This window comes from Ornithorhynchus anatinus, chromosome 2, assembly GCF_004115215.2.
Source record: "Ornithorhynchus anatinus isolate Pmale09 chromosome 2, mOrnAna1.pri.v4, whole genome shotgun sequence".
NCBI lineage: Eukaryota > Metazoa > Chordata > Mammalia > Monotremata > Ornithorhynchidae > Ornithorhynchus > Ornithorhynchus anatinus.
Window position 1 is genome coordinate 987,200 of NC_041729.1, and position 18,062 is coordinate 1,005,261.

The 18,062-nt window shown below is 52.4% G+C and overlaps 1 protein-coding gene across 1 annotated transcript in view; it reads left to right on the forward strand.

Moving 5' to 3' along the window:
* Nucleotides 1-9,390: 9,390 nt before the first annotated feature.
* ABCA3 (ATP binding cassette subfamily A member 3) overlaps nucleotides 9,391-18,062 on the forward strand; it is a 56,550-nt gene continuing 47,878 nt past the window's right edge. The window contains 1 exon segment of the mRNA XM_029057518.2: nucleotides 9,391-9,414. The gene's annotated coding sequence lies outside the window, so the exon portion shown is untranslated.

Here is an 18,062-nt window from a genome sequence, read left to right on the forward strand (position 1 = left end):
CAAGACAACTTAATAGCAGTAAATAGAATCAAGGGGATGGACAGCTCATTCACAAAATGAATAGGGGAATAAAAATATATACCAATGAGCATAGTGCTGAGGGGAGGGGAAGGGAGAGGGGGCTTAGCTGAGGGAAGGTGAAGGGGAGCAGAGAGGGAGCAGAGGGAAAATCGTCAGCTGTGTGATTTTTGGGCAAGTCATTTAATAGTAATAATAATAATGTTGGTATTTCTTTAGCGCTTACTAGGTGCTGAGCACTGTTCTAAGCGCTGGGGTAGATAGGGTCATCAGGTTGTCCCACGTGAGGCTCACAGTTAATCCCCATTTTACAGATGAGGTAACTGAGGCCCAGAGAAGTGAAGTGAGTTGCCCACAGTCACACAGCTGACAAGTGGCAGGGCTTTAACTTCTCTGGGCCTCAGTACCCTCATTTGTAAAATGGGGATTAAGACTGTGAGCCCCACGTGGGACAACTTGATGACCTTGTATCTCCTCCAATACTTAGAACAGTGCTTTGCACATAGTAAGCGCTTAGGAAATACTAGCATTATTATTATTATGTTAAAGAAGCAGCGTGGCTCAGTGGCAAGAGCCCGGGCTTGGGAGTCAGAGGTCATGGGTTCGAACCCCGGCTCTGCCACTTGTCAGCTGTGTGACCGTGGGCAAGTCACTTCGCTTCTCTGTGCCTCAGTTCCCTCAGCTGTAAAATGGGGATGAAGACTGTGAGCCTCACATGGGACAACCTGATTTCCCTGTATCTATCCCAGTGCTTAGAACAGTGCTCGGCACATAGTAAGCGCTTAACAAATACCAAAAAAAAAAAATTAGAGGGGGAATTAGTAATTGAAAGTACAGATAAATATGTTGCTGAAGAAACATGGCTGAGAGGTTACCAGAGGTCCTGGCTCTCTCTTTTTTAAAAAAATATTTGTTAAGCGCTTACTGTGTGCCAGGCACTGTACCAAACTCTGGGATGGATACAAGTAAATTGGGTTGGACACAGTTCCTGTCCCACGTGGGGCTCAGAGTCTCCATCCCCATTTTTACGGGTGAGGTCACTGAGGCACAGAGAAGGGAGGTCACCTACTCAAGGTCACACAGCAAACACGTGGCGAAGTCAGAATTAGAACCCACATCCTCTTGTGGCTCAGAGGAAAGAGCCCGGGCTTAGGAGTCAGAGGTCATGGCTTCTAATTCTGGCTCCGCCACTTGTCTGCTGGGTGACTTTGGGCAAGTCACTTAACATCTCTGGGTCTCAGTTACCTCCACCTGTAAAATGGGGATTAAAACTGTGAGCCCCACATGGGACAACCTGATCACCTTGTATCGCCCCAGCGCTTAGAACAGTGCTTTGCACCTGGTAAGTGCTTAACAAATACCACCATTACTATTATCCTCTGATTCCCAAGCCCGTGCTCTTTCAACTAAGTCATGCTGCTTTACTGTCTCCCGCTCTAGACCCTAAGCTCGTTGTGGGCAGGAACTAAGTCTGCTATATTGGACTCTCCCAAGCACATACTATAGTGCTCTTGCACACAGTAAGCAGTCAATAAATATGATTGATTGATTAATTGATTGATATCTTCTTCCCGATACACATCCTCTCAACTAACACCTCACCCCACTCCACCCCCAAGATTTCAGCATGGCCTAGTGGATAGAGAGTATAATGCAAAAGAGTAATTTTAGATGATCCCTAATAGAACTCCTTATCTCCCCTCCCAAAGTCTGTCCTTCCCCTGACTTTCTGATCACTGTAATAATGTTGGTATTTGTTAAGTGCTTCCTATGTGCAGAGCACTGTTCTAAGCGCTGGGGGAGATACAGGGTGATCAGGTTGTCCCACGTGGGGCTCACAGTTTTAATCCCCATTTTACAGATGAGGGAACTGAGGCACAGAGAAGTGAAGTGACTTGCCCACAGTCACACAGCTGACAAGTGGGAGATCAGGGATTCGAACCCCTGACCTCTGACTCCAAAGCCCGTGCTCTTTCCACTGAACCACGAGTCCTACCATCCTTCCTGACTCACAAGCCTGTAACCTTGGTGTTATCCTTGACTCCTCTCTCTCATTCAACCCCCATATTCATTCCATCACTAAATTCTGTTAGTTCAATTTTTCCAACATTGCTAAAATCCACCCTTTTCCCTCCATCCACACTGTTAGCACGTTAATCCAAGCCCTGGTCCTATCCCACCTGGATTACTTTATCAGCCTCCTTGCTGACCTCCCTGATTTGGCAAGAAGGAGATCGTAGGTGACCTTTAAGTGGTTGATTTCTGTGGAGTGAAAGGGACAGCAGCCAGAATGGAGAGGGTCAAGGAGAAAATTGGAGGAGAGGAACTTGTGACAGCGGGTGTAGACAACTTGCTCAAGGAGATTATAGAAGAATGGGAGGAGGGAGAGGGGAAAATAACTGGAGGAGCCGTGGTGTTAAGGAGGGGTTTTTTTAGGGTAGGGGAGACATGGGTATGTTTGAAAGCAGTGGGGATGAAGCCACTGGAGAGAGAACAGTTAAAGATGTTGGTTAAGGAGGGAAAGAGGGAGGGGGCAGATACATGTTTTGATAAATTGTGAAGGGATGGGGTTAGGCGTGCAGTTGGAGGGGGTGGATTATGAGAGAAAGCATTCATTCATTCAATCATATTTATTGAGCGTTTACTGTGTGCACAGCACTGTACTAAGTGCTTGGAAAGTACAATTCAGCAACAAAGAGAGACATTCCCTGCCCACAACGGGCTCACAGTCTAGAAGCGGGGAAACAGACATCAAAACAAGTAAAGCAGGAGAATATCCTCTTGAGATTCTGCTGGAAAAGATGAGAGAATTGAAGAAGGGGCAGAAGTAGGGAGGGATTGGGGAGGGGCGGGGGGATTTCAGGGACCTCACGCCTGATAGTTTCAATTTCTCAATAAAGTAGATGGCCAGGTTAGGGGCGAGGGATGGGGGGTGTGGGGAGAACAGGGAGTTTGAGGAGAGAGTTAAATGTCTGAAATAACTGGCAAGGGCAATGGGCATGGGGGTCATAAGGATAGAGAAATAATTTTGGCAGGCAGAGGAGAAGGCAGAGTTAAAGCACCCAAGGATAAACTTGAAGTGGACGAGGTCGGTCTGACATCTAGATTTCTGGCAGCAGTTCTCAGCGGCTCGTGAACAAGAGCAAAGGACGTGGACTGTGGAGGTGATCCAGAGCTGTGGATTAGTGGTAAGAAATTAACAAAGGGAGAGGGGAGCAAGTGAGCTGAGTTCAGTAAAGAGGGCGGTGTTGAGAACGTCAATTTGGTATTCAAGGGAAGTTGGGGTATGAAGGCTAAATGAGACACGATGACTTGAGAAAATCGGATGGAGTCAAAAGATCGGAGGTCTCTGGGTGAACAGCCCGGATTTGTAGGGAGGATGTGTGTGGGAGAGAAGGTTGGTGAGGAAGCTGTGCTCAGAGAGGGGGATTTCAGAGTTGGTGAGGGTAAAGATTGTTCAGTGGCTAGAGATGATGAGATGAAGTGGGTGAGTGGAAGAGCTGAGATGGAGCAGAAGGTCACTCGAGTTGAGGAGTGATAGAAAGTGGGCAGCGGAAGGGTCATCAAGAACATCTTTGTGGATATTGAAGTTCCCAAGGATCAAGAAAGGGAGAAGGAATGTGAGAAAGGGATCAAAATGGTTCAAAAAAGTTGAAGGTGGGAACTGAGGGGTGGCAGATGACTGTTATTAGAGTCTGGAGCGGGTGATAGAGGTGGATGATATGAGCTTCGAAGGAAGGGAAAGAAGGGGTTGGGGGAATGATGCGAAAGTTCATTCAATCGTATTTACTGAGCGCTTACGCGTGCAGAGCACTGGCACTGTCCCAGTGGAACTGGGGCGCGAGAAGGAAGCTAACACCTCCCCCTTTCCCAGTGAGTCTGGGGGAGTGGGTAAAGATGAGGCCCCCTCTAAAGAGAGCAGCAGGGGAGACCGTGACATCTGGGGAGAGTCATTCATTCAATAGTATTTATTGAGCGCCTACTCTGTGGAGAGCACTGTACTAAGCACTTGGAATGTACAAGTCGGCAACAGATAGAGACCATCCCTGCCCAACGACGGACTTCAGCGATGGCGAGGAGGAGCAGCGATTGGGTCAGAAACATGTCAAAGATGAAGGGAACCTTCGCCATGATGGAGCGAAGCTTCCACAGGCCACACTTGGCTGAGGCTGTGGAAGAGTCTGGGGTGGGTTGGATGGCAGCGAGTTGGCAAGGGCTGGCGCAGGGGGCTGGGGACCTTGAACTTGTTGTGGGTGTCTGTTGTTGTACTGTACTCTCCCAAGCTCTTAATATGGTGCTCTGTGCACAGTAAGTGCTCAATAAATACGATTGAATGAATCAACGGGGCGAGGGATGACGTGAACAAGAGAGATGAGAAAAAGGCATAGGGAGTGTGCACTCAACTCTTGAAGCCTATATTTATTGACTTACCCTTTTTTCCCCATCAATCATACTTTTTGAGCACTTACTACATGCAGAGGTCTGTACTTGGAGAAGCAGCATGGCTCAGTGGAAAGAGCACGGGCTTTGGAGTCAGAGGTCATGGGTTTGAATCCCAGCTCTGCCACTTGTCAGCTGTGTGACTGTGGGCATCACTTAACTTCTCTGTGCCTCAGTTACCTCATCTGTAAAATAGGGATTAAGACTGTGAGCCCCACGTGAGACAACCTGATTCCCCTGTGTCTACCCCAGTGCTTAGAACAGTGCTCTGCACATAGTAAGCTCTTAACAAATACCAACATTATTATTACTAAGCACTTGGGAGAGTACAATACAGCAGAATTAGTGGACACTTTCCCTGCCCATAATGAGCTCAATCAATCAACCATATTTAATGAGTGTTTTCTGCATATAGAGCACTGTAACTAAGAGCTTGGGTGCATACAATACATGGAGATGGTAGACAGAATCTCTGCCTATAAAACTCTTACAGTTTGGAGACAGAGACAGACATTCTCTCCCGATTAGGCTGTAAGCCCGTCAAAGGGCAGGGACTGTCTCTGTTACCGATTTGTATATTCCAAGCTCTTAGTACAGTGCTCTGCACATAGTAAGCGCTCAATAAATACTATTGAATGAATGAATTAATTAAAATAAATTACATAGAGGGGAAATGGGAGAGCAGAAGGCTATGCACATAAGCATTGTGGGGCTAAGTGTGGGGTGAATATCAAATGCTTAAAAGATACAGATCCAAGTGCATAGGTGATGCAGAAGGGAGAATGAGTTGAGGCAATGAGGATTTAGTTTCAGAGAAGGCCTCTGCACATAGTAAGCGCTCAATAAATACTATTGAATGATGAATGAGATGTGATTCTAGGAAGGCTTCGTAGGTGGGAAGAGAGATAGATTGCCACATACGAAGGGCAGGGGTGGAGATCCAGGCCAGAGGGTGGGCGTGGGCAAGGGGTTGGCAGCAAGATAGACAAGATGGAAGTGTAGTGTGTAGGGTAACATTAGAGGGGAGAAGTATGTGCGTGAGGATGTAGTAGGAGATCAGTGAGATTGCACTGAAATGGGTGAACTGACTGAATGCCTTAAATTGAGGACATTTCAGATCACTCTAGCACTGAAAATGGTCATTTCTCGATCAGCCCCAGGGCCCTGATATCCCTGGCCTCGGGGTTCAATTTTTCTTAGCCCCAGACCCATCAGACCGCCATGCTCCCCACCTTCAAAGCCTCCTAAAATCCCACCTCCTCCCAAAAGCCTTCTCAGGTTTATTCCCCTCATTTGGGATCTCATCAGCCCTTCAGTTTGCCCTTCAACGTCACATTGTTTACACCTGCCTTCAAGCAGCTGGGTATATATGATACTTGATCAAATATTCAACTTTATTTCTTCTGATTCCACTGCATGGTATTATTTCTGTGCTTGTCTCCTCTGTTAAAGTGGAAGTTCTCTGTGAGCTAGGAATATTTCTTTTTTTTTTATGGTATTTGTTAGGTCCCTACTATGTGGCAGGCACTGTTCTAAGCACTGAGGTAGATAGAAGGTAATCGTGTTGGGCACAGTACCTGTCCCACATGAAGCTCGAACTCTTAATTCCCACTTTACAGATGATAGGCCCAGGGGAGTGAAGTGACTTGCCCACAATCACCCAGCTGACAAGGGGCGGAGGGGGGATTCGAATCCACGACCTCTGACTCCCAAGCCCGGGCTCTTTCCACTGAGCCACAGAAGAGGGCTGTGGGTGGGACAAGAGGGACTTTGGGGCGAGGCCATGGGTGGGCGAGGCCAGGAGAGGGAGGGGCGGGAGGAGCGTGTCTCTCCCTGTGGCCCAATAGTCCATTCCAAGCGCTTAGTCCAGTGCTCTGCACAGAGTAAGCGCTCCGTCAGTACTATTGAATGAATGAATGAATGAATGAATGAATGACTGAATGGCGAGGATGGGGCGGGGCGGGCAGGGTCACGTGTCCTCCCGGGCTCCAGCCGGGACCCGCTGCCTCCCTCCGGAGCCTCCGGAGCCTCGGCAGGGCCTCGGCAGGGCCTCGGCCGGGCGGCCCCCGGCCCGCAGCGCCGCCAGCACCGTTGTCAGTCAGTCTGCAGTCAGTCTGCACCGCGGTCAGTCAGTCTGCACCGTGATCAGTCGTCAATCTGCAGTCAGTCTGCACCGTGGTCAGCCAGTCAGTCTGCAGTCAGTCTGCACCGTGGTCAGCCAGTCAGTCTGCAGTCAGTCTGCACCGTTGTCAGTCGTCAGTCTGCACCGTTGTCAGCATGCCGGGGCCGAGGCTGCCCGGAGCCGGTCCCGCCAAGCCTGAGCTGGTCACCCTGTCCGCCCCCGCCCCCCGGGAGGCTGCCCCGGCCTGGCCTGGCCGCGGGGCCCGGTGAGTGCCGCCGCCCGCACCCGGCTCCGCTCTCCTCTCTCTCCGTCCTTTGCCTCTTCCTCCATCCCTCTCGCCCTCCCTCTCCTTTCCTCCCCTCCTCTCTTGCCCTCCCTCCCTCCCTTCTTCTTTCATTCATTCAGTCGTATTGATTGAGCGCTTTCTCTGTGCAGAGCACTGGACTAAGCGCTTGAAATGGACAATTCTTCAACAGATAGAGGCCCTCCCTGCCCGATGACGGTCTCACGGCCTTCTTCCCTCCCCGCCATCCCTTTGCTGCCGCCCTCCCTCTCCCCATGTCTCCCTCTCTCCTCTTCTACCCCCTTCCTCCCTTCTCCCTCCCTCTCGATCATTCAAAGGCGTTTAGTAATGCTTACTTTGTGCAGGGCACTGTCCTAAGCTCTTGGGAAATGATAGCTCATCATTCATTCGCTACTGTTGATTGAGCGCTTACTATGTGCAGAGCACTGGACTAAGCGCTTGGCATGGACAATTCTGCATCGGATAGTGACCATCCCTGCCCAGTGACGGGCTCACGGCCCTCTTCCCTCCCCCCCCCATCCCTTTGCTCCCTCTCCCCATGTCTCCCTCTCTCCTCTTCTACCCCCTTCTTCTCGATCAGAGGCATTTAGTAAGGCCTACTTTGTGCAGGGCACTGTACTAAGCTCTTGGGAAATGACAGCTCATGATTCATTCATTCATTCGATCGTATTGATTGGGCGCTTACTCTGTGCAGAGCACTGGACTAAGCGCTTGGAATGGACAATTCTTCAACAGATAGAGGCCATCCCTGCCCAAGGACGGGCTCACAATCTTCCCTCTTCCCCCCATCCCTCTTCCCCCCTCTCCCCTTCCTGCCGCCCTCCCTCTCCCCTCTTCTACCCCCTTCCTCCCCTCCTCTCAATCATTCAAAGGCATTTAGTAAGGCTTACTGTGTGCAGGGCACTGTACTAAGCTCTTGGGAAATGACAGCTCATTCGAGTTGGTGGTCGCGATCCCTGCCCAGAAGGACCTTAGAGTCTCTCTCTCCCTGTCTTCCTCTTGCTTCTTCCATCTCCATTTCGGAAATCCTCGACGTCCCCCGGAGCTCCATCTCCCACCTGCTCCTTCCCACATCCCTCTCCCCTCCTCGATCCCGACGAAGCCGTCTTTCCTCCCCCCTCCACTCCCTCTCCCTTCTGCGTCGCCATTACACTTGGATCTGAACTCACCTCCTCCAAGAGGCCTTCCCAGACTGAGCTTCCCCTTTTCCCTCTGCTCCTTCTCTGCTCCCCCTTCACCTCCCTTCAGCTAAGCCTCCTTTTTCCCCCTTTCCCTCTGCTCCTCCCCCTCTCCCTTCCCCTCCCCTCAGCACTGTGCTCATTTGTATATATTATTTATTACCCTATTTATTTTGTTAATGAGGTGTCCATCCCCTTGATTCTATTTATCGTGATGATGTTGTCTTGTTTCTGTCCGACTGTCTCCCCCGATTAGACCGTGAGCCCGTCATTGGGCAGGGATGGTCTCTATCGGTTGCCGAATTGTCCATCCAAGCGCTTAGTACAGTGCTCTGCACATAGTAAGCGCTCAATAAATACTGGTGAATGAATGATCACCCCGCCCCCAGCGCCCCTCTACAGCACGGTGATCTCGATGCGGACAGGGAACTTGTGAAGCAGCGTGGCTCAGTGGAAAGAGCCCGGGCTGGGGAGTCCGAGGTCATGGGTTCTAATCCCGCCTCCGCCGCTTGTCAGCTGGGTGACCTTGGGCCAGTCACTTCGCTTCTCTGGGCCTCAGTGACCTCATCTGTCAATTGGGGATGGAGACCGTGAGCCCTACGTGGGACCACCTGATCGCCTTGGATCTACCCCAGTGCTTGGCACGTAGTAAGCGCTTAACAAATACCAACATTATTATTGTTATTACAGTAAGCTCTCAATCAATACGATTGATTGACCGATTGATTGAGGCGCCCGGGGCCGAGCTGGCCGCCACCGGTCCTGGCAAGAGAGAGGGACCGAGGCCAGCGGCCGCTGAGAGGGAGCCAATCAGGGAGCCAAACAGGGAGTCGAAGAAGAAGAAGGAGCCAATCAGGGAGCCGAAGGGGAAGAAGGAGCCAAACAGGGAGTCGAAGAGGGAGCCAAACAGGGAGTCGAAGAGGAAGAAGGAGCCAATCAGGGAGCCAAACAGGGAGTCGAAGAGGAAGAGGGAGCCAATCAGGGAGCCGAAAAGGAAGAGGGAGCCAATCAGGGAGTCGAAGAGGGAGCCAAACAGGGAGTCGAAGAGGAAGAAGGAGCCAATCAGGGAGCCGAAGAGGGAGCCAATCAGGGAGCCGAAGAGGAAGAAGGAGCCAAACAGGGAGTCGAAGAGGGAGCCAAACAGGGAGCCGAAGAGGGAGCCAATCAGGGAGTCGAAGAGGGAGGGAGGGAGCGGCCTGGATCCTCCATCCTTCGGAGCCGCAGGGCGTCCTGCAGGTGTCCTGCAGGTGTCCTGCAGGCGTCCGCCTCCCAAGCTTTCGCCCGGCGGGTCAGCGCAGCCCCCCCCCCCCGCCCCGGAGGACCAGCCCACCCGAGGACCGCAGTAGCCCAACGTGAGTGGCACCTCCTCGCCCTGCCTGGGGCCCGTGGCAGGCAGAGAGGGCGTTTCGGGCACATCTCGGTCGGATCCCACTCTCCCAAAGGCCGAGAACCCTCAGTAGGTGCTCAATAAATGCCGGTGATGATGATGATGAGGAGGAGGAGGAGCAGGCAGTCGGTCGGCGGCACAGACCGAGCGCCCACCCGCTGGACTGACCGCCTGGACGAGCTGGCGGAGGAAAAGGATGGCTTCCGCGCCGTGGGAAAAGAACCGGCGGATGCGTTCTTTTCGATCAATCGTATTTATTGAGCGCTTGCTATGTATAGAGCACTGGACCGAGCGCTTGGGAGAGTGTGATGCGGCTGAATTAGCAGGCACGCACCCTGCCCAAAGCGAGCTTACGGTCTAGAGGGGAAGACAGACATTTTCAAATAAGGGGAGGAGGAGAAAGGGCAAGGAGAGAAACAGACCAGCACGAATGATAGGATGAAATAGATGAATAAATAATTGAATACAATCAATCAATAGCATTACGGAGCTCCTGCTGCAGGCAGGGCGCTTTACCAGGGGATTGGGAGAGTTCGGTAGAGGTGGAAGACGCCGGCTCTGCCCGTGAGGGGCTTTCGGTCAAAGGGAGAGGATGTCGCTAAATAATGTACAGAATGGATGGAAGGAAAGAATCGTAATAATAGCGGTCGCATTTTTGAGCGTCCTCTTGGTGAGGGGCTCTGTACTAAGTGCTTAGGTAGTACAGAATAACAAAATGAAACATTCCTTGTCGTCAAGGACCTCTCACTCTAAGAAGGAAGACAAACCTAAAAATGTTGGCAATTAGGTCCAAAATAAAACAGACAGATATCCAGGAGGGCTGAGGAGGCAGGAGTTGGTTGACGGGATCATATGGTCCGGGGTGCCGGGAGAGATTACTACTACTGATAGTGATGATAATGGTATTTGTGAAACAGAAGCGTTTATTATGTGCCAGACACTCTTCTAAGTGCTGGGGTAGAGACAAGATAATCGGGTTGGATGCTTTCATTCATTCATTCAATCGTATTTATTGAGCGTTTATTGTGTGCAGAGCCCTGTACTAAGCACTTGGAAAGTTCGATTCGGCAACAGATAGAGACAGTCCCTACCCAACAACGGGCTTACGGTCTAGAAGGGGGATACCGTCCCTGTCCCACATAGGGCTCACAGTCTTAATCCCCATTTTACGGATGAGGTAACTGAGGCACAGAGAGGTGAATTGAGTTGCCCAAGGTCACTCAGCAGACAAGCGGCGGAGCTGGGTTTAGAGCCCAGATCCTTCCGACTCCCGGGCCCGGGCTCTTTCTACTAAACTATGGAGATAAATTGGAAAAGGCTTATTGGAGGAGGTGGGATTTCCGGAAAGCTGGGAAGGTGGGGCGAGTTGGGGTCCGTCTGATGTGGGGAGGGAATGAAGGAGTTCCAGGCCGGGGAAGTGGTGGGAGAGGCGGGACCCATATCTGGTTGGAAGTTTGGCTTGGAAAGGGGTAGGTCGGTTGAAGAAGGCGGGGAAGGGAGCAGATGGGTCAGGTGGGGACAGATGGCAGAGAGCCTGAAACCTGACGGGGAGAGAGTTTCGGGTTGATGCGCAGGGACCCGGGGAGCTGGCGGACGGTCTGGAGGAGAGGAGAGATGCGGTCCGGGCCGCGCTTCAGGCAGATGCTACGTGTAGCGGCGTGTGCCCTTGCTTGTCCCCTTGCCGTCCCCAGGCCTCGTGCTCTGCTTCACCTTTAGGTTGGACTCCCGGGTCCCGGCCCCCTCACCTCCCCACGGGGCCAACTGGCGGGGGCCGGCTCTGCCTTATCCTCTTTGCTTTTTCTGAGCCCCTTTCTCTCGAAGCCTTGCGGATAAGTTTTGTCCCACGGACCCGTCTTCACTCTTCTGGCGACTCCTTCATTTCAGAGTAGCTCCCAATTCGAATTCCTGGTGTGGCTCCGTGGGTAGAGCACAGGCCTGGGAGTCAGAAGGACCTGAGTTCTAATCCCGACTCCGCCCCGTGTCTGCTTCGTGACCTTAGGCAAGTCACATAACTTCTCTGGGCCTCAGTGACCTCATCTGTAAAATGGGGATGAAGGCTGTGAGCCCCACGTGCGACAGGGACTGTGTCCAACCTGGTTAAGCTTGTATCTACCCCAGCGCTTAGAACACGGCGCTTAGAACTTGGCACGTAGTAAATGCTTAACAAGTACTATTATTATTATTGTTATCATTACCAAATGACTGTCTTGGATTTGGAACCTAAGAGGGAGAGAGTTCCTGACACCGTCCAATCTGTCAGAGGTTAAATTCGTATTGCCAGGCATCAGTTTCTGTTGGTAATTATGGGGTTGTTTGTACTTTTAAATAATAATTATGGTAGCATTTATTAAGCATTTATTATGAGTTAAGTGTGGGGTAACTACGAGCTTATCGGATCAAACACGGTCCCTGTCCCCCACGCGGTTCATAATCTAAATGTCGGGGAGAATGGGAACCTTATCACTCTCGGCCAGAGGAAGAAAGCAGGGCCCAGAGAGGGCTAGTGACCCACCCGGAGTCACTCAGCGGGCTGGGGCAGAGCCAGGAGTAGAACCCGGGTCTCCCGACTCCCAGCCCAGGACTCCTTCCACGGGACCATGCTGGATGTACAGTATGTTTGTCTACGTATGTGGGTGTTGGTTTCTAAATTAAGTCCAAAGAAAAGATCTGCATTCCTTTTTATGGATCTACCGGTTACTAAATCCCCAGCTCTTAGCAGAACCGATGGGAATTGGATGTGTTTCTCGAATGGGTCACGAAAGACCCCGAGGGTCTGAGGCACCCACCTGGGGAACATTTGACTGTTGGATCCATTGTGTCCCTCTCCCCTCCTTTTAATTAAAATAATAATAATAATATAATGATATTTAAGTGCTTACTGTGTGCAAAGCACTGTTCTAAGCACTGGGGGATACAAGGTGATCAGGTTGTCCCACATGGGGCTCCCAGTCTTAATCCCCATTTTACAGATGAGGTAACTGAGGCACAGAGAAGTGAAGCGACTTGCCCAAAGTCACACAGCTGACAAGCGGCGGAGCCTGGATTAGAACCCATGACCTCTAGCTCCCAAGCCTGGGTTCTTTCCACTAAGCCATGCTGCTTTTGATGGCAGGCTCCTAAGGGCAGGGCCCACAGCCTTGACTTGGACAGTGCCTCAGCGTTTAGTACAGTACCTGGCACATAGTAAACACTTAAGAGGTGCCATTGAAAGAAACAAAACCAAAAAACAACGTTCTCTGACATTCTTTCTCTGGTGATGATTTTCAATTCCTGTCGTCGCTGCCGCGAGAGCCGAGTTCTCAGCTGGGCTGTCGTCCCCCAGGCGGAGGAGGGGCAAGAAGTTAATCGATCGCATGGAAAATGAGGAAAATTGGATTTTGAAGCCAGCAAAGCCACAACTCTGATTAGGAGAATTTGATTCCTGTTGGCCTGAAGAAGCCCCGTCGAGAAAGGGGAAGCGGGACGGGGAGGAGGGCCGGCGGGGAGGGGACTGGAATTTCCGAGATCAGTTGGGCAAACAACTGAAGGGAAACGGAGCAGAGCAGTCGTGGTGGCATTTGCCCAGCGGTGACCTCAGGGAGCCGCACCCGGTGCTCGGGACCGTCCAGCAGCGACACGACGCGACGAGAGACCGTTCCCTGCCCTCGAGGAGCTTCCGCCCCATCGAAGGAAGCAGGCCCAGAAACGCTGGGGGAGAATTGTGAGGGATGGGATTTGGCATTTACAACCGCATCCGTCAACTGGGGGGTCGCGAAACGTCAGCGAGGATGAGGCTTGGGCCGGGACTGGGGCGGTGTGAGACTCTCCCCGGCCGCAAGGCTCTCCCGGCGGGGAACCGCAACTGCGTTTCCTGAATTTCCTGAGGAAAGGGCAGGCCGGGAAAACATAGCGTGGGAAGAGCCAGCCGAGGGGGTGGGAAAAAGCGGGTGGTGGGACTGGCAGGAATTGAATGGTGAAGCTGTAACTCAGGTTGATGTGTCTGACCTTTCCTAGGTAAAATATTATTATTATTATTGTATTCAGTGCTTATCGGGGGGCTCGGTGCCAAGGCCGATACCAGTAACTCTCTAGACTTTGAGCTCCTTGTGGACAGAGAATGTGTCTGATGTTATATTGTACTCTCCCAAGTGCTTAGGACAGTGTTTTACACACAGTAAGTGCTCAATAAATGCAACTGAACGAATGAATGAAAGTAGACACTGCCCCATATGGAATTTGCAGTCCAAGAGGGAATAATAATGTTGGTATTTGTTAAGCGCTTACTATGTACTGAGCACTGTTCTAACTACTGGGTGAGATACAAGGTAATCAGGTTGTCCCACGTGGGGCTCACAGTCTTAATCCCCATTTTACAGATCAGGCAACTGAGGCATAGAGAAGTTAAGTGACTTGCTTTATCCCGTTTAGTGGTTTAGGGAACTGAAGCCCCGGGAAGGTAGGTGACCTGTCCAGGTTGGCACGGCAGGCCCCGGGCAGAGCTGGGGCTAGAACCTGGGTCCCCCGATTCGCTGCCCCCCTCCACCCCCCGGAGACGCTCCCCTCTGGGCTACACTGCCTGCCCTCCCAGGGAGACACCACCGGCAGGCAAATTCACTCACAGGTGTGTGTGTCGGTGAGAAGGCCAGTGGGGGACCCAGAGCCCCAGAGGGCTCAAAAAAAGGCCATCGTGTTGGACATTTGCATCTGTTTTCAGCTTCCTTGTTTCTCCTTCTTCAGAAAGCTTTTGGTCAGAGAGGGCTGCTCTTTTCCCGACCGCAGGGAGCCCCGCAGATCTCTCCTCTGCGGGGACATTTCAGCAGGCCCTTAAAACACACTTCCTCTGTGCCCGAGCCCCTGCCCGGGCGCCTCTTCGGGGGGGCCCAAGCCCGGCCCCGAGCGCCTACTTGGAAAGTGCTGCAGAAGCACCTTGTGGTCAGGGATCGTTTCATTTCCCTGTCAGGTACTTCCCAGTCATTTAGTTCAGCGCCCTGCCTGCAGTGTGCACTCGGGCCACACTAAGGCTCTTCTTACTGGGACGCGCCGGCCGGCCTCGACTAGCCGCCTCGCCGGTGAGGCCGGCACACGGACATGCCCGGCTTCCTTTCAGCTAGTTGGCAGCGGGCGGAAGACCGGGAGAGAGCTAGGAGAGGCACGGACGGAAGTCACTGGGAAGACACAGCCGAACCAAGCAATCAGTGGTATTTATTGGACGCTTGCTGTGTGCAGAACACTGAACTAAGCATTTGGGAGAGTGCCAATTAGCAGAGTTGGTAGAGTACCCTACCCACAAGGGGTTAACACTCTAGAGTAGCAGCATGGCTCAGTGGAAAGAGGGCGGGCTTAGGAGTCAGAGGTCGTGGGTTCTAATCCTGGCTCCGCCACCTGTCAGTCGTGTGACTCTGGGCAAGTCACTTACCTTCTCGGTGCCTCAGTTCCCTCATCTGTAAAATGGGGATGAAGAATGGGAGCCTCACGTGGGACAACCTGATTTCCCTGTATAATAATGGTGGTATTTGTTAAGCGCTTACTATGTGCCGAGCACTGTTCTAAACGCTGGGGTAGACATAGGGGAATCAGGTTGTCCCACGTGGGGCTCACAGTCTTAATCCCCATTTTACAGATGAGGTAACTGAGGCACCGAGAAGTTAAGTGACTTGCCCAAAGTCACACAGCTGACAAGTGGCCGAGCCGGGATTCGAACCTATGACCTCTGACTCCAAAGCCCGTGCTCTTTCCACTGAGCCACGCTGCTTCTCATCTACCCTAGTGCTTAGAATAGTGCTCGGCACATAGTAAGCGCTTAACAAATACCAAAAAAAAATTAGAGGGGGAATTAGTAATCGAAAGTACAGATAAATATGTCGCTGAAGAAACATGGCTGAGAGGTGACCAGACCTCCTGGCTCTCTCTCTGTTTTTTCAAATATAGTATTTGTTAAGCGCTTACTGTGTGCCAGGCACTTACGAAGCGCTGAGGCAAATACAAGATAATCAGGTTGGATACAGTCCCTATCCCACTTGGAGCTCTCACTCTTAATCCCCATTTCACAGATGAGGCAACTGAAGTATAGAGAAATTAGTGTCTTGCCCAAGATGACACAGTGGACAAGGAGAAGAGCTGGGATTAGAACCCAGGTCCTTCTAACTCCCAGGACCATGTTCTACCCACTGGGGCACGCTGCTTCTCTTGGATGCTAATCCCCGAACCTACCGAACTCCAGGCCTGGTAAAGCGCCTCCTCCTTCCCTTCCCCGAGGATCCCCCTTCACCCACTTCTGGAGCTCAAGCAGCTATGAAGCAGCCAGGGCCTAGTAGATAGACCATGGGCCTGGGAGACAGAAGGACCTGGGTTCTAATCCCGGCTCCACCGCCTGTCTGATTTGTGACCTTGGCAAATCACTTCACTGGGCCTCAGTTACCTCATCTGTAAAATGGGGACTTGGAGAATATGAGCCCCATGTGGGACGGGGACTGTGGCCACGCTGATTAACTTGACTCTACCCCGGTGCTTAGAACAGTGCTTGGCACATAGAGCTTAACAAGTGCCATTATTATCATTACTATTATTATTTGATTAGCCCTCCTCAGCCCGTGGGCATAGATGGGTATCCAATTGGCAGCCAGTTATTCTGATTTGTGTTAGGAAATGTTTCTCCCTCAGTCTCCCCGTGTTTTAGTGGCGGTCACCGTGGGCAGGACATGGGTCCCGGCCTTCTGCGGGGCGGCCCTCAGCACTCAGGGCGGCCAAGCAGAGGGCACGCAAGGCCGAGAGTCGGGAGACCTGGGTCTTAGTGCCAGGGGTGGCTGGGTGACCTCAGGCCAGTCGCTCAACCTGCCTGGGTTTGTTTCCTCTGTGGTAAAATGGGGATAGGATCCCCAGAGAAGCAGCGTGGCCTGGGAGTCAGAAGGTCATGGGTTCTATTCCTGGTCCTGCCACTTGTCTGCTGGGTGACCTTGGGAAAATCACTTCCCTTCTCTGGGCCTCAGTTCCCTCCCCTGCAAAGTGGGGATTGGAGACTGTGAACCCCACAAGGGAGATTGACAGAGTCCAACCCGATTGGCGTATATTCTTCCCAGCACTCAGTACAGTGCCCGGCACATAGCGCTTAACAAATGCTACGGTTATTAGTATTATTACTTTTCTTCGCTCTCCCTCCCTCAAGGACAGGGCACTCCAGTGGGACTGGGCCTGCATCCTGCCCGCTGGCCTTTTGTCTCCCTTGGTACCCAGCACACCCAGCAGGCATTTAATATATGATCATCGTACCCAGTGGGTGCCAGGAAAATGCCAATATGGTGAGCATCTCCCCCTCCCCGTCTCCCCCTTTCTCTCTGCCAAGATATGATGCTTTGTCAGATACTGGGAGTCCCCTAGCTCTAGCCGAGGATTGGGTAGCTCACGGCACTGGCCAACCGCGAGTGGGGTTCAGCTACTTCCTTGTAGCACCTGCCCGGTGCCCCCACCAGCCCCTCTGCCCCCCTGACTGTTGCCCAGACGGAAGTGAGGGATGAGTCAATGTTTTCCCAGCAGTGTGCCAGGTCCCTGGAGAGGGAAAAGCCCCTTTCCGGCCCCCCGGGCACGGAGCCAAGTAGCCTCTCGTTAGAAGGAGGGGCCCAGAGTGGCCCTTCTCTGGGAGCAGCTGTGTCCGCGCCCCGGAAATGGCCCCGTAGCCCCGCCGGGTTCGGTCAAGGCTGGAGGATGGAGGGGTTGGGGGGTGGCCCACGGGGGTTGCTGGCCGGGGTGGGGGCTGGGGCTGGGCAGAGCTGGTGTTGGCCTCTGTCCATCATCACCACTCCTGGGAACGCACAGTTCTTTTCCTCAACCTCCCCAGCCTTCACACTGTAGTTCATCGCAGTGGCCCCTGGGCAGTCTCGGCCAGCTGGCCGGTCAGAGTCCAGCAGCCATCCACGCGCATCCCGCCTTCACAGTCATCGGGTCACAGGAGGGAGCCGCCCGCATGGCCGCTTGGCCCGGCTCCCTTCCGGCCCTCCCGAGCCCCTGCTTCTTCCAGGGAACCTACTCCAGGCGGCTGTCAGGGGCCAATCGCTCCTGCCCTGCTCCCCTGAACTCCTTAATGAAGCAGTGTTGCCTGGTGGATAGAGCCCAGGCCTGCGACTCAGGTCATGGGTTCTAATCCAGCTCTGCCACTTATCTGGATGACCTTGGGCAAGTCACTTCACTTCTCTGGGCTTCAGTTACTTCATCTGTAAATTGAGGATTGAGACTATGAGCCCCATGTGGGACAGGGACTCTGTCCGATCCGATTTGCTTGTATACACCCCATGAGGTAAGCGCTTAGCAAATACCATAGTTATTATCATTATTATTATTATTACTCTGAAGGCCGGATGAATGATGGCTCCAGGGCCCTGACTCCCTGTCTCACCCTCCCACCCGTTGTCTTCCCATGGGGAGGCGAGAAGACCAGGGGGACTTCTCATGTCCCCCAGCCATCTTCACTCTTGGGGGACTGCTAAATCTGTCAATTATATTTGCTGAACGCTTACCGTGTGCAGAGTACTGTATAAGCTCCTTGTCTTCCCTCCCAAGCCCTGTCCTCTTCCTGACTTCCCTATCACTGTGGATGGTACGACCATCCTTCCCGACTCTCAAGTCCACAACCTCGGTGTCATC